The 18,859-nt window shown below is 34.3% G+C and overlaps 1 protein-coding gene across 3 annotated transcripts in view; it reads left to right on the top strand.

Moving 5' to 3' along the window:
* LOC118191684 (mitogen-activated protein kinase kinase kinase 13-like) overlaps nucleotides 1-18,859 on the top strand; it is a 95,716-nt gene that overhangs the window by 17,601 nt on the left and 59,256 nt on the right. Inside the window, exon 1 of one of the 3 annotated variants that reach the window (XM_085819489.1) lies at nucleotides 16,182-16,374. The exons of 1 other annotated variant lie outside the window; for it this stretch is intronic. The gene's annotated coding sequence lies outside the window, so the exon portion shown is untranslated. Of the gene's footprint in view, nucleotides 1-16,181; nucleotides 16,380-18,859 lie in introns of those variants that run through there. One more of the 3 variants, XM_085819488.1, reaches the window with a different exon arrangement.

The raw sequence follows: 18,859 nt of genomic DNA, 5'->3' as shown, positions 1-18,859 counted from the left end.
TCTATAAAATTTTAAAAATTTAGTAACAAATAGGTTACGCAGAAAATGCCAAAACTTTTTGTACTGAAACAGATAAATTCACCAAGTTCTTTTGCATACTTCACAAGATCTCCCTTCATGCTGATACGATAGACACCTGTGCAATTATATCACAGTTCGCGAAGCCATTGCTGATATGATTGTGATGTTTAACTGAAAGTCGTCAGTGTATTATAATCTACTTTTTCTGGTATAAAAATCTCACCGTTATATATACATATACTATATACTAAAACAAATTTAGAAGTGCTGATGTGGGAACACTGAGATGCAGATAGTAGGAATACTGAGATGCAGATACGTAGGAATGCTGAGATACAGATATGTAGGAATACTGAGATGCAGATACGTAGGAATACTGATTGCGCATCACGTAGATAGGATACATCGTAGATCCATACTGAAGAGAAAGAATTCTGATTGCATAGAATGCTAAAATGTTGAATCCGTAATGATTAGGAAACTTGGCACCCGAGTAAGATTAAATATTCATTTTTTTATTTCAATTGACATTTGCGGCCACAATTTACTTGACACTCTAATTGTGCCTGTTCAGGAACATTTACAATTTTGATACTGTTTCGATAGGAACTGAGCACAGCGTGACTGAACACTGAAAAGCATCTGTACTGAAAAGAGGCAGAAACATTTGGGAAAAAAAATTATATCCTTCCATTAAATCAGAAATAAAATGTATAAAAAACGTTTTAAGCTAAAAGGTCAAATACATTACTTTCGTAATAATTAAACATTTTTTTAGCTTTCGTAATATTCTTGGTCGTTAAGTGCGCCGTTATCCAATATGGAGGCTCACCAAGAGAAGGTTTTGGTTTAGGTTAGAAAAGTTTCAGCTCCCCAAAATTCTGAGTTCAAGTTCCGAATTAACTACATTATTTGCGTTATGAAAGTCATCTGACATGGATTAATATAGAAATGAGTTTAGAAATGCTATTAATTTTTTTAGAATAGAGAAGGGGAATAACGGGGTTACCACTAGTTTAAATTATAATTTTGATTTACATATTTCTTAGCTTTTATATCACCCCTTTAAAGAGAAAAAGGCTTCGCTACAGAAAGGCCTTTTTAGCGAAAGCATTATAGGAGTAACAAAGAAATTTGATTCAATATATACAGTTGAAACGAAAAAACAAATGAAGAGCTTCTGGGACATAGCCTTGAGGTTTCGCTATGCCCCGTCATATTGGATGGAGTCTCTTTATTGGATAGTTGCGCACTTTAACTTCTGCTCACTTGCAGTGAAGACGCTACTTCACTCCCTTTGCTTTGCTGCTAACTACGCCGTTATCTAAAACAGCGGTCGTCAACCCTTAGAACTTCACGGACCACTACATATATAATTTTATATTTGGCGGACCACTAATATGAATAAAAAAAAGGTAAATACATTTATACAATAATAATCATTAAACTACACGAAACCGGCAAACGTAAAGCAATATCAATAAACTGAAACCGTTATGCCGCGAATTTTTAATTTTTGTAAACATAATAATCATCGCTTATTCAGCATCGATCAGCAGTTAGACAAAACAAAAATGGAAACTTCTAGTGATGCAATTATAAACAAGAATTCAGATGGTTCTCATAAAAATCCATCAAGATACCTATTGACACGGAGAAAAACTGTGTTATTAACGACCACAATAGCATATGTTTGTAATTCAAAAGGAAAGAGAATTCCAGTTCGCGCTGTTATTGATAACAGCAGCATATCCATGGATGTCAACTCTCAAATGTCGCTAGAGACACCTGAAAAATTAGCTAAAAAGCCGCTAAATTCAGAAATTTCGCTAAAAGTAGCAGCTAAAATTTAAAAAAAAGTGTAATTCATATTCCATAATAGGTTTAGTTACTCGTCATTTTTTAAACTAAATCTTCGTAAAAATACAAATAATGTCCCAATTTTTCTGTAGACAATCTAAATGTTTTCACGGACCACTGTTTGGCGACCGCTGATCTAAAATGTTATTTTCTGTATAAAATTGTGGGGTGCGTATAACGCCTATGATTATGCGTCACGAAAAATATATTTTCGACCATTAGTTCGTATCAAGCAATATAAAATACATTCAATTCGGCTATGTCTATCTAAAATCTCGAGTGTCATCTTTCTAATTACGCAGTAAAATCTCCCCAGGACTATAATGCAGAGAACCATCGTCAATCCTTTGCAGCTTATTCCAAGTCATCATACTACAAATATGTAGATAGGTATAGATATAATGTGGTTTATAAAAACCACATTATATGGTCATGTGGTTTTATAAATAAATGTAATGTGGTTTTATAAATAGTCTTGCTTATCTTGTTTTATATTACTACATACATTTTAGTCTGTAGAATGAGCATAGTTATGAAGGAACAAAATTGTTGCGTTTTAACATAGCAAATCATTGCATTTCTTGAGCGTAATATATTAAACTTCGCATTTCATCATCCCTCTCCCCCGCTATGAAGCCATTTACCCGTTTAATTAAACGATAAATGCTTTTTTTCCTATCTGCAACTCTCTCTCCCTCCTCCAAATAGTAATTTTATGGAAGAATAATTCAAGCACGCACCGGAAAACAGCCTTTCCGGGGAAGTTCATTGAAATCTAATCATGTTTCTGTTAAATATGCTGAAATATTGAAAGTAATTACCAGTGTGAGCTTGTTGACTTTATTGGAAGTTTTCGGTAGTGTTGAGATTGTATGTGCGCCTGCGGCTTATATGTCTGGCCTGCAGTTCCCAGTCAATTGTTTTACTGGACGAATATTGTGATTTTGTATAAAACTCTTGATAATGGGTTAGTGGGCTAAAACTTTCTTTTCATCTGCCTGATTTTAGAGAAATAATATCTTAAAAATCCTTGCTTTAGAAAAATTAGCATGTATTCAATGTAATAATTAACAAAAAATACTCACTACTCGGAATTTCCCATATTGTACAATATGAAGACTAATCACTTTCTGATAAAATGCATTTAATGAAGGCAACCGGCTAGCTAGGCGGATAGTTTTCGTAAGTCAACAATTAATCAAAACCCAGTCTTCTTCAAAGGTAGGCTTAATCAAAAATTATTTTAATTAAAATTCAGTTTTAAATTATTCATTCAATCAACTCTTCATTCGTCTTTCCAAATTCGTCTTCGCCTCGCATTGTGATAAAACATCGGTACCTATAGCCATCAAATTTTGAATAACGTACGTCTCCACCCGAATATGGGCATCTGGAAGCCCAAATTTGGAATTTGTTATTCCAAAGGGCGTTGACCCAGAAGGAGTATCAATTTCGTTTTGGCAATTTGCATTGAATGACTAGAAACGGCGTATCACTATGCAAATTGTTGTCACCAAATATTATGGCTCTGTATTTTATTTTATTTAAAGATATTGAATAATAAAGTATCTGGATAAATGCATGTATGTTTCTCGCATTCTGATAAAACCACCGTACTTAGAGCCACCAAATTTTGAATAACGTCCAAATCCAACGAATATGGGCATATGGAAGCCCTAATTCGGAATTTGTTTTATTATCGATTTCACATTTTACAACACTTTAATGAATTTTTGATTAACAAACTCAGCGATTTCAAAGCAAGTAATGGCAAACACTGTACGGAAAAAAATATTATCTCCAACTTGCGAGACTATGTATCGTAAATTCTAAAGATATGCTATTTTTAAATCATTTTGCGATGTTGCTGTTGAATTGAATTTTATGGTTTATGTGCGAAGAGTGTGATATTTAATAAATAAAGGTAACACACAAAACGTTAAAAAAAAAAGGCCCCTTTTGCCGTAATATAAAATCTGAAAACTTTCAGATTTTTTTTTTTTTAATATAATTTCTTTATCCATGAAACAACATGTTTGGTAATTTTTTTTTCTGTTCAGGCTATGTTAACTATTATCCAGAACAAGAGGCACCAAAATTTCGATCGGGAACTACCAACAGGTCAGTGGAGAGTTTTTGGTAGATGACATAAAAATTTTATTCTTTTAAGCTAATATTAAAATCCAATATAATAAATACATGGTTATATAAAAAATTCAAATTATAATTCGCAAGTCACGTGATTAATAACGCTGTAGCAATAAATTGCCTTAAACGTAATTCTGTTCAACTGCATCCGGAATTATAAGGAAGTGAATTGGGAAGCTATTCATTTAGCTGTATCATGAAAAATTCATCAGAATCAGAAGTAGCTTGTCTCTTAGAATAACACTTAGAATGCAGAAATCTGAATTTGTGTCTCAATAGAATGTTACGCGTTTGACATTTTCAGAGTGCTCATCGTTATAATACAAGGTTAGCATAAAGGATTCATTCGTTTTAAAAAAGGCTATATTTTCAAAAGTACACACATGAAAGCTATATGAAAAGAACCACAAACTCGCCAAGTTTATAGACCCTCTACACAAATATTCAGTATGTGCCCCTTTGCTGACATGACACAGGTCCAACCGATAATCAAGCTCATTTCATATATTTTGTAGCATTGTTGTCCAGATGTTCATCCTGTGAATTGACCAGATGTTCGGAATACCATAAAAAAGTGGGTGGAAGATTTTGCGCCAACTGTTACATTTCAAACCGTACCATATGTAGATTATGCCACAATTAAAGCCGAAGGATTACGCCCGTCGACTAGATTTTTGCCTCAACATAAAGGAAGCACTGAAGGACGAAGATTTTGCCACCAAGTTTCATATTTAGCGATAAAACAACTTTCCACTTATCCGGGGAACTTAGTGAAATAGTGAAAAAAATTTGGTGAGTTTGTGGTTCTTTTTAGCCCAAAGGGTGTTAGCCCAGAAGGGTTATTAATTTCCTTTTGGCATTTTGTGTTGCCTCACTATAAATGTCGATTCACTTTTCAAATTTTTGCCACCAAATATTATCGCCTTGTGTTATATTTAAAGGAATTAAATAATGAAGAATCTTCATAAAGATATATATGTTTCTTGCGTTGTGATAAAACAACGGTACCTAAAGCGATCCGGTTTTGAATACGTAATCCTCCACCGAATATGCGCATCTGGAAGAACTAATTTGGAATTTGGTTTATTATCGATTTCATATTTGTAACACTTTAACGAATTTTTGATTAGCAAACTCAGCGTTTTTAAAACGAGCAATAACAACACTGTACAGGAAAAAACTTTAAAAAAAAATAAAATAATAAAAAATAAAAATAAAAATTATCTGCAGCGCGTGAGACTACGTATCGGGAAATCTAAAGATATGCTCATTTTAAATTTATTTTGCGATATTGCTGTTGAATTTAATTTTGTGGTTTAAGTGCGAAGAACATTTTATTTAATTAATAAAGCCTTAAACGTAATGCTGTTCAACTGCATCCGGAATTATAAGGAAGTGAATTGGGAAGACACAAAACGTTAAAAAACGCCCCTTTGGGCGTAATGTAAAATTTAAAAGTTTTCAGATTTTTTCACATATTTTTCATTTGTGTACTCGTAATACATTTGAAAATATAACCTCTTCAAAATGAATGAATCATTTATACTAATTCTGCATAGCGTACAAATTGTTAATGAGTCAAAAAAAAAAGCGTTGTTAAATCCTAAATTATTTCGTGCAGTTGCCAAAAAGATTTAAATAAAAGAAGAATTAACAAATAAGTTAAATTTTTAGAATGCTGCACATGTTTACTGAATTTAGGAGTAATACTATAAATACATAATAATACGATATAAAATACTGATACTTACGCTTCATTGATTTGAAAATTATTTTATCCACGTAAGTTGCAGATAAAAATTAAGCCGAAAGCATCTTAATCAGAAGAAAGACGCAAAGCTATTTTGGCTTTTAGGCGGCCGGGGAGCAGCGAGTGTTATCAGAAAGATAGCCCTTCGACTGGGAGAAGGGGGGGTAGGAGAGATTTGGACGAAAGGGTGTCAGAGGAGGAGAGAATTCAAAGAGAGGTGGAATTTTCACCAGTCGATGAAGGAAGCATTTTGGATAAAACGTCATTGGGCAAAAAGACATATACACGTGGTATAGTAGTACATCAGTCCAAGGATGCGAACATCACATTTCACTTAATAACTTTCTTTTGGCTTACCAGGCAGTATAATGCGTATCGTTTTTTTATTTTCTTTCTTTTTAAATAAATTACTGAGCATATTTAATCTTAATGTGAAAGCATTAAACACTTCTACAATTAACTAATCATATATTCGAAAAGTCTTGCAGAAGTATAGTTTCGTTTGTAAATCTATTCTTTCAGATCACATACGCATAAATTAATCTTCATACCATTTAAAAAGCTAAGGTGTATAGTACCTCAAAATACCTAGGCTCACCAGCGGCCGAGCGGTAAAGTCGCTGAACACTGATAGTTCGGTCCGAGGTTCGAAACCCGCGAACGGGCTGGCTGCATGGGCGTTTTCGTGGTTTTCACCATGTGTAACGTGTATACGAGCCAGTTTCCCTTAGAAAGTCCTCCACGAAGGCATCCCTCCCCTTAGGCAGATATTCCTCGAGGCTTTGCCATAATCACACACACACACTCAAAATACCTATTAGCCCAAAGGGACATTACCCCAGAAGGGCTATTAATCTCGAAACGGCATTTTGCGCTGAATCGCTTAAATACGATGTAGCACTTTTCAAATTGTTGCCACCAAATATCATCGCCCTGTATTGTATTTAAAGAAATTAAATAATAAAGAATCTGCATGAATATATGTATGTTTCTCGCATCGTGAAAAACATCAAATTTTGAATAACGTAGCCCTCCACCCGAACATAGGCACATGGAAGCCCAAATTTGGAATACCGAATTTGTTTTATTGTCTATTTTATATTTTGTAAAACTTTAACAAATTTTTGGTAAAAAACCTCAACAGTTTCAAAGCGACCAGTGGCAACACTGTAGGGAATAAAAGATTTTTATCTCCAGCGCGCGAGATTATTTATAGAAAATTCCAAAGGTATTCTGTTTAAAATAGCTTTATCCCAAAGTGAGTGGCGTTAGCCCAAATGCTTTCGAAACATGTATGTGTCTGTCAATATAAAAAAAGAAACTTTAGAATGCTTCCGTAAAATCTAGCCTTTGAATCCTCAACTAGCCCGGTTCTTCTCAGCAGAAACGACACTGAATAAAAATTCAACCTGAAAAATACTTCGTTTCTTTGATAGCTAAGTAACTTTATAAGGTATTTCTCACGCTTTCTTATCATGTTTTCGTAGTGTAGTGGTCAACACGCTCGGCGCGTATTCGAGAGGCCCGTGATTCGAGTCCCGGTGAAGGCGTTGCTCATTTTTCATGCTTCCAAAAACATTCCTAATGCCTTTACAGTGGCACCCGAACTATAAAGGTGAATGATGACTCTTCATCACCAAGATTTGGCGATTGGGTTTCCTAAAAACCCCAGTCGCCCTTTAAAAGGGGGGAGTATATAAGGTATTTCTTCCGTCTTCTTAGCATGACTTCCTAGTGTAGTGGTCTGCACGCTCAACGCGTATTCGAGAGGTTCGAGATTCGAGTCCCGGCGAGGGCATTGCTCATTTTTTATGTTTTCTGCTTTCAAAAAATCCTAATGTCTCTACAACTTATGAATCATGCATAAATACTGTTAAACTGCACAAAACTCGAATTTTATCAAACGCGGGTTTAATCATTCGTTAACTTTCATCGTTTATGAGTTTCTTGGCGAATGCATTAAACTCCCGAATAAATATTATCTTTTAAAACAACATATGTGTTCGTTTCTTTTTTCTCCCCTTTAAGCGAGAAAAATTGCTTACAATGTTAAAAAGTTTTAGTTTCAAGTAGGGATACTGAAACATGCAAGAAATTAAAGTGGTTTTAAATGAAGTAAAGGTTGTAATTTTATTTGTTTGGCTTATTTTGTTTTCGTTTTGTTAGGAGTTATTGGAAATGTCCTTGCATGTCACTCAGAACTAACGGTCATAACATAGGTGACCTTGAACTTTCTGATTTTCTGGAGAAATCGATCCAGAGCTTCTCTTCCAGGAATTCTCTATGATTCTAAGCAATGCTCGCGCAACTTACTTACTAGAATGCAGTTTTCCTTTCAACTCGTCTCATTCGAAAGAAATATGCGTTACGACGGCGCATGTGCAAAGTAACTTCAGAGAAAGATTTCATTCATTCATACTTTGGGTGGAATTAATAAGAAGAAAATATAAAGCAAAAAAACTTTCGGCATTTGTACATGACGCCATGTGAGATTATTAAATAATATGAAACGCTCCATTTCAGGCGGGCTTTATTATCTACACATAAATAAATGAAGGTGGAGAACAATTACTTTTTCCCGAAAATGTGATTTCGAGGAATCTTGAAATTTAAAAGTAAGAACTCATTTTTATTGTTTTTATACCTCTCGGGGGAAAATAAGAAAAAAATTTCTTTCATCATTTGCTGTTGCGGATTAACTTAGTTTATATGCAAATGTATTATACTTCTAACTACTTGTTTCATGTAACTACATGTTCATGATTTTTCATGAATTGTAAAAGATATCATCATTCTTTATGTTATATTATCAGAAGTGTTCACTGTAGTAGACTATATTATTCAATATTTAAGAATTTTTTTTTTTTTTTTTTTTTTTTTTTTTTTTAATGGATCAAAGTATTATGCTCTTGAAGAGAAATATAAAAAGAAAGGAATAAATAAAAAGAAAGGAATTTCAAAAAAGGCACTTATTTAAAAAATTCAAGATTAATAAAGAATTTAACATCGAATACTTCTTTTAAGACACGGCGTTTTTAGAATAATTTTTAACGCGGCCACACAGACGGTATAGTATTTAGGGAAGCCTACTGTAATTCCGAAGGGCCCGGGCTCGAATACCAAAGATGGAATGGATGTTTGTATAGTGTCTGCGCGGCGGGGAGCAGTCTAAATATTCGGCGAGCCGAAAGGTCTTCCCGGGATGTTCCCCGTCAAAATTGAGGGCGGAAATGAGCGAAGTCGTACTGTCACTTATGCTCAAGGCTTTGCCAACGACAAACTCAATCTAACTTTCCTTGCCAGAATGAATTTCGTAGGCTTGTTCTGATGTCACTATCGGGCAAATGAGGTAAGTCACAACAACAAGAATGATTTTGATAAAATATTTAAAAAAAAAAATTAGAATAAACATTTCTTGCTACAACTTATTATTTGCAATAAGAAATATCGTCTGCTACTTTTAAATTTATTCGTCGTTCAAAATGCCGCATGTAAACAAGATGTGGCTTGAAGGATATGTTTTTTCACTTTCTGAGCAGAACTAATTCTATTCGATACTTCAAAAATGTTGTGAAATGAATTATATTAAAATTTGAGTGCATAAAAAGCAACATTATGAATTGGAAAGGAAAAAGCGCCAGTCCTCACTTCTATATCAAAAAAGACTCTAAACGAATACTCGAAAAGTGTACGTACTGTTTCTAATGTTTCTAAAGTAAAATCGGTGATAACAAGAGAAAATTCTTCGACGCACAAATCAATCTCAAATACATTAAATACATCTGTTGCAATAAAAAATAAAATAATAAACTAAGATTTACAAATTAGAAAAACATAATGTTCATCAGCCTTTCTGTATTCAACGCAGAACAATTTGCAGAACCCTGTATTAAAACTATTTATCAGGGGATTAATAAAAATATATTGTGACTCTTGACAAATTACTTAAATGATTACGAATAAAAAAATTAAAAAGATAGTCTATTTATTATCGAAAACGAAGAGAAAAATGTGGAAACCTAATTCCGTTAAGGCGAAGAAAGTTTCAGAAAGGAATTCATGATTGTCGCAGGATTCTCGCAGGAGAAAAGTAAAAATGAGAATGGGGGAAAATGTTAAAATCAACGCAAGGTACAATCAAAAGAAAGTCTGAGTTTCCATATTTACAGAAATTCCATTTCTTTATTCTAGTGACTTTCAAAGAGTAAAACTTCATCAAGAAAACGCAGCAAGTCATACCTCAAAAAGTGCTACAGCATTCCTTGAAAAAATAAAGACTGATACAGTTATTGCATATGCGTCCTTTCATCGTATTCCTGCGAAGTTCCCTGACGTTTCAGCTATTGACTGCTGTTCTTTTGATCTGTTGAAAAGAGCTGTTCCTGAGAGCAAACCCACCACGATATATGGACCCTGTAAAGTAATGAAACAGGAATGGAAATCAATACCCTTGAAAATCTTATAAAAGGCTCTTCTATCATAGATTAAATAATGATTCAAATTTATAGTTCAGAGAAAAGGTTGTCAGATCGAATATTTAAAACAATACGCTTCACATTTTAAACATTAATTAAACGACACCGAAATCATTCTAAAAGTTTGTAAATATCCTCAATATTGCCTAATACACTCCTGGTTAAATTAAGCTACAAAGGCAAAACACGTATAAGGTATTTTTCCCACCTTTTTGGCACGCCTTCATGGTGTGGTGGTCTGCACGCAGGGCGTGTATTCCAGAGGTCCGCGGTTCGATTCCCGGAGAAGGCATTGCTCATTTTTCACTTCTCCTGCTTCCTCCCAAAAAACCTAATGATTCTACAAGTGGCGCCCGAACTAAAAGGGTGGTGGATGATGATTCTCTACTCTCAGGATTTGGCGATTGTATCCCCTGAAAAAAAAAAGCAGTCGTCCTTTAAAAGGAGGAGTATATAAGGTATTTTTCCCGTCCTTCGTGCTGTGGTCGTTCTGCACGCTGGCCGGTATTCCAGAGGTCCGTGGTTCTATTCCCGGCGAAGGCGTTGCATGTTTTTCATATTTCCTGCTTCCAAAATACCTAATGTCTCCACACACGGAATAACAAAAACTATTTAATAACATGCATGAAACTGATCCAAGAGTTTAATGTGGCATTACTAGACCACACAGCAATCAGTAAGGCAAAAGCATACAAAATCACATGACCATCACATCACGAAAAACCAAATGTGTCAGAAGAATGTGCAAGAGAAACATCACGCTGGTTGAAATGCATACTTGACAACGGCGAGGCAAATTGGCAAAAGTGTCGTTGATATCTTGTTGTGGCAGTAGAGCCCATACCTGTAGTAATATATGTAGGATTTCGCGGACGGGCCCTAGCGGCACATTGTGATCTGCTGTCCATAGTTCCAATATGCTCCATAAACATGTTCTGTGGGATTCAGTTTCAGGGATCTAGCAGATCTCGGACGATGTGGAATTGTTTCACTCTCCAGATAACTCCGCACTATTCGAACTTTATGCGGGCTGGAGTTATCGTCCATAAATATCGCGTCAGTACCGATTACAGAGATAAAGGACGCACAAGAGGGTGTAGAATTTTGTGGCGATATCGGACGGCTGTGACGGAACCACCAGGAATCAAGTAGAGGTCGGGCTATCTCAGCTCATACAAGTAAGCCTCCTTCTCTGTAATGCGATATTTCGATGATGTTTGGCTCCCGATAGTGTGTCCCTGGTTCTAGCCATGTCACTGCCCTTCAGAAATTGTTCTGGACGTTAAATCGAGATTCATCCGTGAAGAAAACGTGGCCCCACTATTCTGGTGTCCAACTGCGATTTCTCGAGCCCAGTTCAACTGCTATCTGACATACGATGGAGACAAAGGAACACAAATAATAGGTAGTCAGGCGTACAGTCCACCTTCATGACGTCGACGTGACACAGTTTGGCGGGATATGAGCCGACCCGCAGCAGCAGAGAGATTCGAGGCCTGCTGTCGTACTGTTAGTGATCTACGACGTCTCGCACATAGCAACAAGAAGTGATCGTCTGTCTTTGGGGTAATCATTCGGCGTTCAGACTGATGTCTTCTCTTCTGTCTTTCGATCCCTTTGGTAACAATTCCACAGCCTGTTGATGACACTACGATGCCCATTCAGCTCTCTCGTAACAGCGGATTGTCTTGCACCAGCTTGCAACATAGCAACAGCTCTCTCCAACGCATTTAATCGTTTTGGTTCATGCTTTCCGCTTTGGCTATCTGGGATTACACGGAACTATCTCTGCTTGCAAATTGACGCATAGGTCCGATATGTCCCATTTTAAGTGGTGTGATTGCGGTATTGTGTTTTATGCTAATTTTTGTTGCCTATTTTCATTCGGGATGAAACCTCTACCTCATATGTAAACTGTATGTTTTCATTCCCCATTTTAGATTCTTACCTTTTCTTTTAGCGTTTTTCGCATGTCTTTTGAGCACGAGTGTATATAAGTTGATTTGGTTTGGTTTATATGATTGCAGCAAAGTCTCGAGGGCTATCTGCCTAAGAGGAGGGATACCTTCGTGGAGGACTTTCTAAGCGAAACTGGCTCGCATACACGTTATACATGGGGAAAATCACGAAAACGCTTATGCAGCCAGTCCGTTCGCGGCATGCGAACCTCAGACCGAATTACCAGTGTTCAACGACTTTACCGCTCGCGCACTGGTGAGCCCGAGTATATACAAAAGAAGCGTTAAACTTTATTTTAGAAACGGTACTCCCATATTCTCTACCTCTCACTCCTCCTAGCTCTGAAGCGCTTATGAGGTCATTCAACTGACCCCCGCGAATATTTCGCTTAAGTTCAAGATAACTCTGTTCTTTTATTTTTCTATTTAAAATTTATTATATGATGATTTCTCCTTCTAAATTATTCTGGTACTTAAATTTTCGACGCAAAATTTAATTAATAAGACCTTCTGAGTTTTTAGCATTTTTTCAGTGCGAAGGCATTTCTCTATAAAGCTATTACTATTTTGGCTTTCCAAATTTTTACTGTATTTGATGAACTGCTCTTTTGATGATAATTTTAATTCCTTGATGACGTGGAGGTAAATGCTTCATGCTTAAGTACTCCAAAAATTTAAACTTTTTTGATCCTTGATCTCAGATTCTACAAAAATACCTTATGGTTTTCAAATATGAAGAAATGAAATGAAAACTAACATTTTTCTTATTGAAAATAAATTACTTTTATATAACTCAAAATATATAGTTTTCAGATAATTTTTTTAAAAAAAATCTTTATATCTAACAAATGTTTGAGATGTAACCATTAATGATATTGGAAAATAAGAATATTTAATTTTTTTAATGTTAATCCATATCAATGTCCGTCAGTAGAATTTGTTGTGAAATAATCAAATTACGATTAATTTTTCATTTTTAACCTTAGATAAATATTAAACTCAGATATGAAAAATTGAAATATTAGCTATTCTGTGTAATAAAACTTAGGAATAGAAGTAAAGTACTGCATGCTGTGAAATGAAGGAAGTTTAAAATTCAAAAGAGCTCATCCAGATTTTGATAGTCTAGTGTCTAGTCTGTGAAGAGAACATAAAAGTGACTGAGGCTTCGTTATCGCTTTGATATTATAAACCTATTTCTATGTTATATTATACGATTTCTCATACATTGTTCATATAAGCTCATTTAGTAACAAAAATTTTTACTATTGCTGAACCACCTAATACTTTAAAAATCGGTATAATTTTTTATTCTTTCAATTTATATGTTAATGCTATTCCAAGAGTCCCTGCAACTTGTCATGCTGATGAAATTGCAGCCTTATATACAAGTAATATTTATTATCAGTATCGATTTCATTCACTCATTGTTAACTGCTCGTTCACTGTTAATGAATCACAATGCGTTCAGGTATTTTAATTTTTATCTTAAGGTTTTAAGCGTAAATATCGTTTAGTAAAGTAGTAGTCGATTTTTCTCTGACTCCGGTAAGATTAATATTTATTTATATCGAATTTCACAAACAGAAAATCAATCACTGTTCTTCTTATTTTTCGGCGGATTAATGCTGCTACTTTGGTGAAAGAAAATTCGCACGCGAAGAGAGTTTCACCGATAGCGCTTCAGTATCTCAGATTCTGTCGCCACAGCCCTCCTTTCCCAAAAATAGAGTTATACCTCGTAATCTTTCAGCTATATCAGTGATCAATAGAGAAGGAAAATACTTTTATGGCTATAAACTATTCCAGTTATTGCAGTTTATTCGCGCCGAAGTTGAAGGTGAAGAACGAATTTCTTTATCTAAAGCTGGTTTTAAATCAAATGAAATGTCAAATAAAAAAAAAGTACACAAAAGAAGAAATCTCTGTCCTGACAGCTAATGGTCTAATTTCGGGTAAATTATGCAACCTGGTTGTGTATTTTGTGGCAAAATACATTATTCTCAAGACTGTTCTAAAGGCCAAAAAATGTCTTTTGAGGAAATAAAAGGATATTTTAAGGAAAAATAAAGCCTGTTCTGCATTTTTGAGAATCGGGCATTCTTTGAAAAAGTATAAGGCTAACGTTCGATGAATAATTTGTGAAAAGAAATATTGGACTATAGTATGTCTTGAATTGTCTTCTCACGTTGATGAAAACGTAAAGTTGTCTAACCAAAGCCAAACAGAAGTTCTTCCTACAAACTCTGATTGTGTCCATTGAAGCAAATGGGGAGAAAGTAACTGTACGAGCTTTATTTGACACTGGATTACAAAGGTTGTATATTCATAAACTTACCATGAACCAAATGGGGGCGAGCGCTCAGCAAAGTGTAAATTTCACATATGTTGTGTTTGGGGGATGCTACAAAGAATCGGTGAGTAATTTAAAGAGAATTATTCTTGTTAAATCAAAAGTTCTCAACTATCTTGTTGCAGTACAAACACTACTCGGGTGGATTGTTACAGACGAGATAAACAACTGTATTTCATCTCAAAGAGCTTCATCTTTGATAACCAGCATGCTAATACACAGCAATAATTTAGAGAAATTGTGGAAACTAGATGCTTTAGGAATAATTGATCCCAGTGAAAGCAAGTGTAGTGTAGAACTCGAAATGGTTGCATTGAATCACTTTCAGAGGACTTGGAGAAAAAATTGTGATGGTAGGTATGCAACCAGTTTGCCATGGATCGATGATCGGAGTAATTTACCAGTCAATAGAGACACTGCTGAAAAGAGATTGCTCTCAATCACAAAGAAACTTAAATTAGAAGAATAATTTGAAAATTATAAAAAGCGGTAATCCAAGATTGGTTACAATTGGGAGTGGTTGAAGAAGTGCCAAATAATGAAGCAGAGGGGAAAATACCCTACCTTCTACACCGACCAGTTTTAAAAAAAAAAAATTCTTTGACGCCGTTTAGACTAGTATTTGGCGCATCTTGTAAAAAAAAAAAAAAAACACATTTTAATCCCTAAATGACTGCTTAACAAAAGGGACAAATCTTCTAGAGTTGCTGAAATTTAGAGAGAAGCAGCTAGGCATTATTTCAGATATAAGAAAAGCGTTCTCACAAATTTCCGTGGATCGAGATGACAGACATTTTCTAAGATTCCCACACTCCTTTCACCCTTCTCTTTCTCCCCCCACCCGTTCTTTATCAGAAGTCGAGTAAAAAGATGTTTCTACATCTTGACACTCGAGAATAAAATACGATCTGTGTGTGTTCTAATATTTCTCTCGTGGAAGGATGCTGAACAGCTTATGGACACATTCAGAAAATGTTTCCTCATGGAGATACCTTTGTCAGTTGAAGAGGATCCGAAAGAAGGAGGGAAACTTTCCATGCTTAGTCAATCTCTTCCTGCCTCGCCAATAAAACAAAAAACCTGTTGTGACATGAATCAGGACTATTAAGTTACCTTCTAGATTTCTGTGGTGAACTTTTAAACTGAATTATTATTTTGAACTGAGAACTTTATTGCATGTAGCCGCTCAGCCGGTATAGTGGTTAGTGACCTTGACTGCTATAGCGATGGGCCCGGGTTCGAATCCCAGGGAAGGCATGGCTGAAACTATCCGTACCTTCATAGTAGATAACGGTGGCCACCTGTTAGGTGTTTCCATGATGAAATGGCCACCGCTACCGTCCCTTGCAGTGGCGCAAGGCTAATAAGCTGTTAAATAAAGCACCAGGCCACTAAAAAAACTTTATTGCGTATTTTGATTACTAACTGTATATTATTAATCAAAAGGAGGGAGGATTGTCGCGTCATGTCAAAGCCAACTTATACCCAATATAAGTTGGCCTTCTCTACCTTTAGGTAGCCACAAAGTATATCTGGCAACAAGTCTAAAAAAATAATTTTCTTGATGCAACTGGCATCACTCTTTAAGTGCAGAAATGATTTTGTTTTAAAAAGTGCGCCGACAATAAAATACTAAGGAGAAAGTAGATTGTTAATCTATCCATTCTCAGCAATAAGGGCGTAATTTGATGGATAGTGGGAAAAAGTTTAATCATTTATATGCCTGTTGAAGCACCATGTTCCACAATTTATTTTCACAGAATACATAAACTCTGGCTTAGGTTTTCTGCCTTTAAGTTAGCTAGGGAGGTTAGGTATAAGTCTAGATATTTATTCCTAAGAAAACAACAATTTAAGATTATTGCTTCAATTGATTTGACGTATTAATACGTATTTTATTTAATAATGCTTCTCACAGCACTGTATTAAAACTAAACCCTTGAATAAAATTACGAGTGCCAACTCAAAAACTTAACCTTTGTTTATTTGTGATTTTCTTATTTGAACTTTAAATGGTATAAACAAAAGACTATAAAAATATTTAAAACGTTAATTACCGTTTGAATAAGATTAGTAATAACTTTTATGTGTGTTGCTTCAATATTTAATCATATGAGATTTTATTTTGTATGCAGGTGACAGTGTCTATAAATTGGAAATTTAATAATCAGCTTTTTATGTATTATTAGAAACCTATGTTACTCGTATGAAGTAACACGTTTTACAACGTATTAAAAAGTCTAGTTAAAGTAACTTTTTTAAATGATGAATCTAATTCTTTTAAAATATTAAAATGAAAGAAAAATCTTAGATACAAATCACAAATTTGACTTTTTGATCATTTGGCATTGAATTTCTTCGTTATTATTTTTTAGCCTTTACTGCTAATTAATTCAATAATTTTATTTATTGATGAAAAATGGTTTCTTAGAAATAAATTTATTGAATTAATTGAACTTAAATTGTCAAATTCCATTCTCTTATTGCTTGTAATTTTCAGCATTATGTTTCTCATTAAATTTTAAGTGATCTGAATTATCTAGAATTTATAAAACAATCTTATATGTCTTAAGTATCACTGTGATATATCCATCACTCATTTGGTGATGTCATTAAAACCTATTACATGAGTGACTCTCAAGTAAACTCCTGTGCAAAGAGAACTGAATTGTGTTAATCTTCTGTAGACATTCGTAGAAATTTTGAATTGCTTAGTCATTTAATATTTGTATTTAATTTTGTGTGACATCAGTAAATGTCACATTATTAAATTTATTCATGCAATAATATGTACATTTAATTGCTAATTTTATTTTCATCATAATTAAAAGTACTTTGATTAGTAAAAACTTTTCTTCCCTACCTGTGATTGTCTCGAGATAAAAGTGAAAGAAAATCACAAGATGAAATTAGACCAAGAACTTAACTAATATATTTTATATCAGAACCACATGATAAATAATTCAGTAAAATGAATCATGTATTATAAAGTGAATTTAAGTCAATTTGGAGTTTTTTTTTCTTAATTGCATTGCTGCATAATATGAAAAACATTGCCTAACAGTTTTCATGCAAGAACCTCTTACTTTTTTTTATTTAAAGGTTGGCAGCTATAATTCAATCAGATTAAATGTGTAGTTAATGAATTTATTATTTTTCTCATTTTGCTAAGTAGGAACATTTTATTTATTTATTTATTTTTAAATGTAAATGTTTATTAGATAACCTTCTATGAGGACTAAGACTAGTGTAAAGTCTAAAAAAAGAAGAATTGAATCTTGAGTATTCTTTTTATAAGTATGCATTTAGGTAATTCTGATTCAGAAGCTAACTTACTGAATTCTTGTGAGTTTTTTTTTTTTTTTTTTTTTTTTTTTTTTTTTTTTTGTATAAGATATCCATATTGTTTTCTACTAGAAGCTGTATTTTAATATTTGGATATTTTTAATTTTAGGATAACACAATCTAAACACTAATTCAGAAGTCAAACAACAAAAATCAGCGTTATACCTACAAAATTTTCACAGGACTAGTTTCGATGGTTTTACCGAACCATCATCTTCAGCTGCAAAACCGCAAATGAACAAGATAGGAAATAATGATTAGATAAGATAAGAAAGCCTGGACAAGAATAAGCAAGTGGCGCCATCTGTTGGCGAAACCAGAACTAAAACATAATTTCTCTAAAAGCCGAAGGCAAATTTGGATTGGAATTGGGATCGTTAACTAGAACAGAAAGATTTTTATGAATGTGAAATGCCTCTAGAAAATCCAGTTCTCCAATGGAAGATGTTTTTTGAATAATTTTGGCAGCAGAAAAATTGAAAGTGTGATTTTCGGACCAACAATGTTGAGCAACAGAAGACTTCTGTGTTTCCTTTTTTCTAACATATGCCTCATGTTCTTTGACGCGAAATTTTAAGGCTCTCCTAGTTTGGCCAATGTAAATTAAACCACACTGGCAAGGAATCCTATAAATACCCCAGGAATTCATATCCGGAATGGGGTCCTTGAGTATAGAAGTTGGAATTTTATTGATGGGAGAATAAACAACCCGAAAGTTAAACTTCTGCAAAATATGTGCAACTTTATAGCTAATTGATGGAAAGAAGGGAATGACAACAGAATTTTTATAATCTCCTAAAATAAGAGTGTGGCTTTTAGTGTGTTGAGATGAGAATTTTTTAACTGCTTGATTAATAATGTTGGGTGAAAAGCCCCTGTCAATAGCTATTGCTTTTAAATAATTTAGTTCTTCATCAAGGGCTAGTTTGGAGGAGCAAACTTGAAGAGC

Source organism: Stegodyphus dumicola, chromosome 6, assembly GCF_044657685.1.
Source record: "Stegodyphus dumicola isolate Sdum_Otavi_A_Nest chromosome 6, ASM4465768v1".
Taxonomy (NCBI): Eukaryota; Metazoa; Arthropoda; class Arachnida; order Araneae; family Eresidae; genus Stegodyphus; species Stegodyphus dumicola.
The sequence above is the reverse complement of the archived record's forward strand: the minus strand, read 5'-3'. Positions and strand labels throughout refer to the sequence as shown.